Raw genomic sequence first — 10,977 nt, 5'->3', positions numbered from 1 at the left:
TGAGAATGCTTAGGTGGACGTGTGGTAAGACCATGCTAGATATGATACCAAATGGAGTTTTTAGGGAGAAACTGGAAGTTGGGAACATCATCAACAAACTTAGGGAAGGACGACTTAGATGGTTTGGGTATGTTAGGAGGCGCCCACTTTTAGCCCCGGTTAGGAGAGTAGAGACCTTAGCCGCTGCCGGCGTTAGGAGAAGGGGTAGACCTAGACGTAGGATGGAGGATAGATTGAAGCTTGACATGACAGAGCTTCTATTGACGGAGGACATGACTTCTGATAGGAACCTGTGGAGGAGTAGAATTACAATACTTGAGTAAGATCTTTTTTTTTTTTTTTTCTTTTTTTTTTTGTGTTAGTTACTTTTTTTACAACTGTGTGTGTGTGTATATATATATATATATATATATATATATATCTATATCTATATCTATAACTAGATATTCTATAACTACACTATATATATATATCCCTCTACATGGTATTTATGCCCCAGTATCTATGTATACGTTTGTATCTATATATGTATCTATGTATCAAAGTGTATGTATGTTTGTCTGCCTTGTATCTGTACCTATGTATATATATCTACGGATGTATATATATGTATAATATGTTTAAGCATGAGTATTTATCCATGTTTATGTGTGGTGCGCGGGTGGGTATATATATATGTATGTATGTATGTATGTATGTATGTATGTATGTATTTATTTATTTTGTTTGTCTGTAGGCCCATTTGAAATTAAATGGTTATGTGCACTATATTATCCATGTTATATGCCATATTATCCATGCTTTATGTCATTCTGTTGTGCTTTACGGCTATATGTGTTTTCTTTTATGGTTACTGTGTTTGGTTGCATCTTTCTAGGCGCACATAACTCTTTCAGGTAAGTATCTTTTGCCCTCCCTATTTCGTTTTTATGAGCATTTCTGGCCGGAGGTCCGTTAGGAAGCAATCTCTTTTGCTCTAGAGTAGAGGGAGAGACGACCTTATCTAGTCGAGAGTTCTATACCCGCGGATGGAATAGTGACTTCCTTCTAATCTAGGGTACGAGGAATGATTGTCTACACCTACCTCTCTCATACCCCACTTTCGTGGGATTGAGTGTTGTTGTTGTTGTTGTTGTTGTTGTAACACTTCAAGAACAACATTTAACATGTATATAACTTATTTCTACCATAAAACAAACATCATAAAAACATTTTACCCAAGATTTGATCAAAAAGTCATTTGGTACAAACTTTTACACAAATCACAAATTAAACACATAATAAACAAGAAATCGGACATGTAATTACCTTAGTGAATCACTGAAATCACAAAATTTGATTGCACAAATCCACAATAATCAAGTGAGGGTTTATGGAACTTTAAGGTGCGTTTGTGTTTATGTGTGTGTGAGAACTTTCCTTAAAAAGAAAGAAAATATAATAGTATAAATATAAACTAGTGGTTTCTTCAATGGAAGGAACACGGATATTTATAAAATTATCTGCAATGCAACACACCTCATTAAACTGTCTTAGTCACAAAACGCATTCAACCAAATACATAAATAATTATAAACATATAATTATTAATTTATTAATAATAATCACTTAATAGTTAATTTAAGGGTAAAAGGGTATTCACTAGGTCCAAAATGAAATTGTTACACTTACATATTTTTCAAAATGTTAAACTTAATCACTATTGGCTCAATGTGACACTGCTTAGATAAGAACAAATATAGTAGCGACCACCTAAATCCGAAGTTCATGAGAGAGAATATGTGAAAATTTGAACGTAATTTAATGAGATACCGGTTCAGTGCTTTTGTTTAGTTTTCGGGGGAGTAATAATATTTTTAATTATTTAATATTAATACATTTTATTATTATTCAATTCTGTTTAATTACTTAAATAAACAAAATATACATTAAAAATAATAATAAACTTGCATTAATAATTAATAAACGTCCAATTCATTAAAAACAACTAAAAAAATTAAATGCATAAAAAGACTTTCAACCTCGTCATAAAATTCTCCTTTTTTGAAAAATACTAAGACCACCCCTATCGTTAGTTACCCGTCCGTTACTCGCACATTACCCGTCATTACCCGTAACTAACCATAGGCACAGGCTCATTACCCGCTTTAGTTACCCGCATTCACCATGGATTTAACGGAAGTTTTAAGTTTAGTTATAGGAATTGTGGGTCCAGTGGCTTTTTATTGTTGGACTTGATGCTTTATTGCTTGTACGTTGTATATTAAGAGGAGTATTGTTTTAGCCATTATAGGGAGTGTTTAATTACGAGTTAGTTATAGGATATTGGTGTTGATGTAACGCTGATGTGAAAGATTAAGAGAATGAATAGTTTAGTTACGATAGGGATAGGGAGTGGCCTAAACACTTCTAGCATATACTCATTGTCGGAAAAAAGAAGTCGAATATGTTTTTCAATGAAAAGGAAAGAATTTTTAAATGTGTAAGCTACTATAATGATAGGGAGTGGCCTTACTTGAGTAAATTATGTCCTCAAAATTAACAATTGATTGTGTGTGGTTGTTCTTTTACTTTTTTGAATATGTAAGAGAGGGAAAAATATTGAAAAGGCCATAAAAGTGGGCAAAAGGGGTCCATTAAAGAGAGTAGGAATAGAAGTAGGTTAGTGGTCTTAACTAAGTTATATTTGTTTAAAAACACACTCACACACAAATATAAATATATAAATTACGGAGTATTAAATTATAATTTTTTTTTTCGAATGTCAAATTGTATTAAAGACAAAACGAATACAAAGATGGGATTCTTACATACAACGAAACCCCAAACACGACATAAACAAAAAAAAAATATACGAGTATAATATATTTATATTCATAATATAATTAAGTTTTATAAATTTGGGTATTCAATTTTTTTAAACTAACTAATCTCAGAGTGACTATTCGTTTTGCAACCAATCTAGAGTCACTGCACCTGCGAACTTTCGTATCCATGAAGGAAAATAACTTTTTAGTTTACCTTCTATAGGGGAGCAAAAAAAAAAAAAAAAAAAAAAAAAAAATATATATATATATATATATATATATATATATATATATATATATATATATATATATATATATATTGAACCCTTAACCTTCATATTAAAAAGTTATGATCTTATCATGTCACCACCTCCCCATGGTGCTAATTAGTCCACTATTAAGCGAGCGTCACCAGCAATCCGTCAGACAGGTTGGCATCATCTGACACCCTCTGACGCCTGTAACGCAGCGTCAGAGGTGACGAATCGGCATCAGTTGCACGCATGACGAAATTGAAGAATGGCGTGAGGATTGCGTGGAATGCAACGATTGACTGATGCTTGCTGCCCTTTTTTTTTTTTTTTTTTTTTTTTTGCCATTGTTGCTTCGCCTAAAAATGGTGGATGCTCTAACTAATGAAGAAGAAGAAGAAGAAGAAGAAGCAGCAAGATGATAAACGGTCATAGAGAGTATATTTTTAGGTTTAAAAAGGAGAAGCACATTTGCCCAATTTTTTTCTCCACATTGGCCCAAATTTTTTTCACCACTTTGACGATACATATTGGCCTAATTTTTTTCTCCACATTATTTTAAGTTGCTAATATAAGAAACTTTAATTTAACAATTATTTATTTACAAAACTACTTGTATTATTTTAAATTATTAATTTTTATTAAATAATGTATTAATTTTATATAATAAAATGTAAAAATAAAAAACTGGTGGACCCTACTCGAATTTGATACAAAAATCTGACACAAGGGTTAATGGGGTCAAATTCTGACATTCTAACGTTACCGACAGATTTTACTTTTTAGTCAAAAAGTGCATCATTTATCTGTGATATCACAGATAAAGATCACAGACAAGGTTAATAGTGGTCTTAATCCTAGATTATTATTCTAAAATTGGCATTATGGTCTAACTAAGATGACATGTGAGACTTTGTCTCCCATGAGCAACTTCCTAACAAGAACACATTAGAATACTCATAAGCTTGATAATTTTTCATTTAATATATTATTTTAGTTTTAATTTTACTTTTGAGTCATTAGGTCAAACTTCTACATACATGTAACAATAGTATTAGAGCACTCCCAATCATGACATTCATGTTTTAATTAACACACTGCCACATCAGCGCCACTTCACAATGTTTTTCTTATCACTAACTCAAGACATTTTACTCCTAACCATGACATACCCATAATGGACCTACTCTATTTTCTTAATATTAAAATTACTATTATAAAATTATATATCATAAATTTGGACCAATCATGTGCTTGCAATCTGACCCCCTTCTCATGTTCAATTGTTCCAAAGATTCACGAAATGCATCACTAAGTAAAATTGGCGAGCAATTAACTAAATGGTGCCATCAACGTGTTTTATTCACGAGCATGAAAGACGAGATATAGACGGAACTGTTAGGAGTGCTCTTATAAAAAGGTGAATAACACAAAATTCAATCCTTACATTATAAATGTTTTTCAAACAAATTCAAATAACTTTTCAACAGACAGAAGTCAATGTGCTCGTTCATAAGAGGATTTAAAAAAAAAAAAAAAACTTTTAGCACCAATAATTTAAACGAACCAAAAAATGACAATGACTCTATTAATCGATTTAACAGTAAGTGTCTATTTATTGGCGACTCACTGCTATTTAGAACCCAGATTGAATTTTAGACAAAATTTAAAACCCATTGAAATTTGATTTTACCTAGAGTTAGCAAAAAACCACAATATCCGAACCGTAACCATATTAATTGATAAAACCGCATCAAATTAACCGAACCTAATGGATAACCGCGGGGTTGACTTTTGAATTAACCGCACTTTGTGGGTTGGTTATGGAAGTAATAGGTGACCGCACCCACACCATTTAGTATTCTATATATGATCATTTTTATAAAAGATGGTCAACATGTTCAAATATTAATCCTTGTAGGTCAATGTATAATGTTATTATTTTGATTTTTAAATTGGAAAGAGATAAGTATACATATAAATTATACCAAATGAAAAGACACCAATGAAAGACACTTTGATCTATGACTCTCGGATGGAGGGAGAATAATGTTTAAAGGAAAGTTTATATTTTAAAAACTTTACATGAACTTATATTTTGTCTAATTATTAATGGTATTTTGCATCAATTTGAAGTGTAAAAACGACATTGTTCTACTTTTATTTTCGATTAGAAATATAAAACAATGACCTAGTTTCATATTAAGATGTTATTTTATGTAGTATAGAAACAAATTTAATTAAAAAAAATTCGTAAATGGTTAACCAAATTAACCATTTTATAATTAGTCGTTAACTAATTTAACCAAAATAACCAAATTCAATGGTTAAAAAAACTAGTTTACTGCAATAATGATTATGGGTGTGGTTTTGGCTTCAAACTGCCCCAACCCACACCATGCCACCCCTAATTATATCATTTTCATGATGTCTCATTTTTTTTACCTTATTATTATTATATTATTATTTTTTATATATTATTTTTTTCTATTTTTTCATATTTATTGGTAGGAGATCTTTTTGAAAGCAATCTCTTTATTCGTCCAACATATAGAGAGAACTTTCGCTACTTTTGGAGTGTTTCACAAGTGAAGAAATGACTCTTCTTTATTCTAGAATAGAGTAAGTATTGTCTACATCTCACATCTCCGATACCTTATACATGTAGGTTTGTTCTTGTTACAAAAAAAACGACAATGTGAACTCTGAGGATCACACCACTAAACGACAATGTATGAATCACTCGTTTGTGAGGAGGTAAATAATTATCTTCCCATAAATTTAATCCTACATCTTTATTTATTTATTAATTTTTATATATAATATGAAAACAAAAAACAAGGCAATGGGCCGAACTTTTGGACCAGTTTGTTTGGAAAGGGACAAAAACTGGCACATCTCTGGTGGAAAATAAAAATGCTATACATTTTGACCATTTTCCGAAGTTGCTCAATTTTAACTAAGCTTCAATACACATGCCAACACTATCAGACAACAATCAACAACTTGTCCAAAGAAAAACATTTATTTTTTCAGTACATTGTAAAAAGTACCGGTGGTACGTTTATAAAACTGGCTGAAGTTGCTATAAAAAGATGCATAGTTGTGGAACTTTTACTCGAATTTGTACTTTGAGATTTAAGTTGTATAGAATCCTTTGCAAAACAGTCATATTGGAAGAAAAGAATGAGGATGAAATCCGCAAATTTAAATGATCATATGGACTAGAATCAATCAAAACGTCATGTTAAACCATTTTTTATGGTCATGGTAACGTGGATTGGTTAGGGGAAGTTTTTGGGTATGATTATGACATGATAAAGTTGTGGAGAAAAAGGATGTAATGAAGAAGGTTGTGAAAAATTTGTGGATAATAATAAAACTTTGATCAAGACAAAAACTATGTGTGTGTGAGAGTGATGAGGGAGAGTGTGAGGAACACAAGTCACAAGGCTGGGTTTGGTTTGATGCCGGAGCGATTCAACGGGACACTACAAGATGATTTTTCTAGACGATTCAGACTCCATTTGACCTCGTTCATATTTTTCAACTATCCAGAGAGTTGGAATATGACTGACCTATGGAGAACTTTTAAGGCATATGGAAATCTAAAAGACATCTACATGGTGGGCAAGAGACTACGTAATGGACAGCGGTTCGCATTGCAAGATATAATGATGTTAAGAATGTAGATAGGATGCTCTCCACACTGGAAGGCATCAAGTTTGATGGTAACCATATTAGAGTATTCAAAGCGATTGATAGAAGGAATGGTACAAAGACAGGAAACATGTCAGACTCTCATATTAGGAATGAACCGCCTAGAAACCATGTAAACAATGCCTTTACGAATGGCAGACGATTCTGTTATATTGCTATGAGTCCAAAGGAAGATCTAAGAAACACCATTAATAAGAAGAAGGAGGATTTAAGGAGTAAGTTAAATAGAAACAACAATCAATCCAATTTTTTTGTCAAAATGAAGAAAATATGAAGGATGAAAGGGTGGTGAAGAAACAAGACTTTAATCTGGATCTATTTGATAGATCCATTGTGGTCCAGTTAAGGAAAGTTGAACTTCTTAATCAATTTGAATCTCTCTGTAGAGCAGAAGGATTGGATGAATTTACACTAAAATATCTGGGCGGTGAAGAACTATTGATGATGTTTAAATCAGCTGAAACAGTCAACAACATTCTTAGTCATGAAGAACATCCGATCACAAAATGGTGCAACCAAATTGAACGCCTCAAGATGAAATATTGTCCAACTGGTAGAATGGTTTGGATCGACATTAAGGGGGTTCCAGTCACATGTTGGAATGAAGAAGTTTTCACGGTAATTGCTTAAAAATGGGAGAAAGTAATTGAGTTGGAGAATTGTAGGATTGTTTCTGAAAACCAAAACCTCTTAGCAGGGCATGTTCTCATTCATACAGGAGATTCGTTACACATTGACGGGTCAGCAAAACTTAACATTGATAATCATGTCTTTATCTACGCTACTGTAAAAGAAAATCCAGGTCGAATATTTCAACTTGAATCGGAACTTCCAGATTGGGTGGATTGTGAAAAACATGGTCCTAATCCTGATGACGAGTTCATAGACAACACTTATGATAATTCTGATGATGAGTTTACTATATTCGATGAATGTTTCAAGGAAGGCCAATTTAAAACAAATAATATGGTATATGAAGACATTGTCGGTGATTTTTCTCTGGTAATCAATTCTTGCCGGAAAACTGGTCGGAATAGTGGAAAGGTACATTTGGACGTTGAAGACAAAGGGTCTGGCTTCACAGGGATACCTTCCCAAGACAATAATGATGATGTGGGGTCCAAAAGTAACAATGGCGAAAAGGAAAATATGTCAGGTGTTGGGGTGCATGAAGCTGCAGAGACGCTATTAAAAGTTAATTGTCATAATTATATCGATACAACCAATTTCCAAAGCCCTAATTTGGTTAATTCAAGTGAAGAAAGAGTGGGCCATGAAGATGGAACTCATGAAGATGGGCCTGCTACTAAATTAACTAGCCCATGTGTCAAGCAGAATCAATCTGTTGATGCGTCTGGGCAGAATGTTGGGCCCACTCAAATATTGAACAGCCTAATCACCGAAATCAATGGCCATAGTCCATTAAGGACTGGTAGGTTAAACTTGGAATGTCCAGCATCCCCCTTCAATTGCCCAAAAGATCAAATTGTGAACCATTTAATGATAAGAAATTTTTTAGGTCACCTGAGCTGAAACAAAAAGATCCAAGGATAAGAATGCGTAAAACTGGGCTTAAAAGAAATACTGTCAATCTGAATGGAAGTTTCGCCTCATCAAAGAAGAAGGTATTAGGACACAGTAAAGTTGGGAAACGAATTAGAAGCTCAACAAAAAACGATTGTTGAATGTGAAGAATGTAGCAAGAAAAGATCAGGCAAATAAAGGTCCAATTAAATCGACCTGTACATCCTGTGCTAACGGTGCAAAGAACAAAAGTGGTCGTTCAATTTCCTCCAGGAAAGTATCACATTCGAGTAATAATTCTTATTATGTTAATAATTTCGAGGTTCATGAATTCAGTCGTCAAATAGGACTTTATTGGTTGGAAAAACCCACCCTTTAAGTATCGGATTTCCTCTGCCCCTTTTCGTTTTAATTTTGTTTCATTATGAAGATGCTCTGTATAAATATTAGGGGTTTTGGGGTTGGGAAAGATAGTAAATGTGGTTGGCTGAAAAACATTTGTAGGCTAGAAAAACCTAATGTGGTGATTCTACAAGAGACTAAACTCCATACTATTAACTTTGAATGGATTCGTGCTGTATGGGGTAACAATAATTGTAACTTCATACAAAAAGAAATGGTTGGGAAATCGGGGGACAGCTTATCATATGGGACTCAAATTCTTTCGTTGTTTCTAATTGTTTGTGTCAAATTTTTGTATTGGTATTCGAGTTAAATGGAAGAACTCAGATGCAGATGTTAGTGTTGTCAATGTTTACGGACCCTACGACGATCATAATAAACAGAAACTGTGGGATTTTCTTTCCAATTTAATTCCCAAGTATGCAACAACGCGTGGGTTATTTGTGGTGATTTCAATGAAGTCCGGGTTGAAGGCGAGAAATTTAACTTCATCTTTATTGAGAACAGGGTAAAAAATTTTAATGAGTTTATTGATAGGTGCAATCTTATTGACATCCCCCTCGGTGGTAGGAAATTCACACGTATTAGTGACGACGGGCTCAAATTTAGCAAGCTTGACCGGTTCCTCATTAATGTTAAATTTCATTCGTTATGGAACTGTTTCTCGGATGTAGCACTAGACCGGAAACATTCCGATCATTGTCCTATCATACTTAAAGACGATGATAAAAGTTTTCGATGATTGGTTAGATCTTGAGGGTGTAGACCAAGATATAAAATATATATGGGCTGAAATCGGAGGTGGTGGCAACCGCAAGGACTGTTGCCTTCGAAACAAATTGAAAAAAACTAAGTTAGCATTAAAAACCAAGAGTTTCAAGACCTTTGGAAATCTGGAAGGTGAAATCGAGATGTTCAAGAGTATTTCCAACACCGTTGAATTAAAAGCTGAATCCGGTCTCTTAAATGATGCTGAAAGAAATAGTGGATGGATCTAGAAAAGAGTGGTTTCAAAGAGAAAGTACCAAAGTTAATATGTTAAGCCAAAAAGCTCGTGTGAGATGGAACCTTGAAGGAGACGAAAACACAAGATATTTTCATGCCATGATTAAACGAGGTTATACAAAGAATAACATTCGGGGATTGTCAATTAATGGCATTTGGAGTGAAGACCCACATGAAATTCAAGAGGCGGTGTTTAATCACTACAAAAGTATTTTTAAGGAACAAAATGTTTCCAGGACTAGCCTCATCGATCTTGTATATCCCTCTCTGACATTAGAGGAGGCTGATAAACTAGAATCACCAATTAGTGAAGATGAAATTGATGATGCTATTAATGATTGTGGAAGTTCGAAAGCTCTCAGGCCCCACTGTTTTAATTTTAAATTTTTTTAAAAAGTTTTGGTCGACTATCAAAGATAATGTAGTTAATGCTGTTAGTTGGTTTTAGCATAATGGTGAGTTATCCCGGGGATGTAACACATTGTTTGTCACTTAGTGCCTATCGACCTATAAGTCTTATTGGGAGCTATTATAAGATTGTAGCAAATATTCTATCTAATAGGCTTCGAAAAGTAATCCCGAGACTCATTGTCACGGAACAAAGTGCATTTTTAAAAGAAATATATATTTTAGACGGAGCTTTAATAGCAAACGAATCACTTGAGTATATGAAATCGTATAAGAAAAAAAGCATCATCTTTAAGGTTGACTTTGAAAAAACCTTTGATAATTTAAATTGGGACTTTCTCATGGAAGTGATGGCAAGTATGGGCTTTCGTGTAAAATGGCTAAAGTAGATTTTATCTTACTTAAAGTTGGCTAGTATTTTAATTCTAGTCAACGGCTCGCCCACTCGTGAGTTCTCGATTGGTAGAGGTGTAAGTCAAGGGGATCCTTTATCCCCTTTTTCATTCATCCTTACTGCGGAGGGCCTTAATATTCTTACTAAAGCCGCAATTGACAAAGGGATTTTTAAAGGAATTGAAATTGGAAGAGACAAAATGTTGATGTCCCACTTGCAATATGCTGACGATATGATGTTTTTTGGTGAATGGTCTAGACTAAGGGCAAAAAATCTCATCAATATCTTAAAGTGCTTTGAACTATCTTCGGGTTTAAGAGTAATTTTCAAAAGAGTTGTCTTTATGGAGTGGGTGTTAACTCGTTAAAGGTGGAGGGTCTAGCTCGTCGTATGGGATGTCAAGCCAGGAAATTTCCGTTCATTTATCTTGGCCTTCCTATCTGGGCAAAAATGAAGAAATTGAGTG

This window comes from Rutidosis leptorrhynchoides, chromosome 4 (genome assembly GCF_046630445.1).
Source record: "Rutidosis leptorrhynchoides isolate AG116_Rl617_1_P2 chromosome 4, CSIRO_AGI_Rlap_v1, whole genome shotgun sequence".
NCBI lineage: Eukaryota > Viridiplantae > Streptophyta > Magnoliopsida > Asterales > Asteraceae > Rutidosis > Rutidosis leptorrhynchoides.
This window is presented reverse-complemented; position numbering follows the sequence as displayed.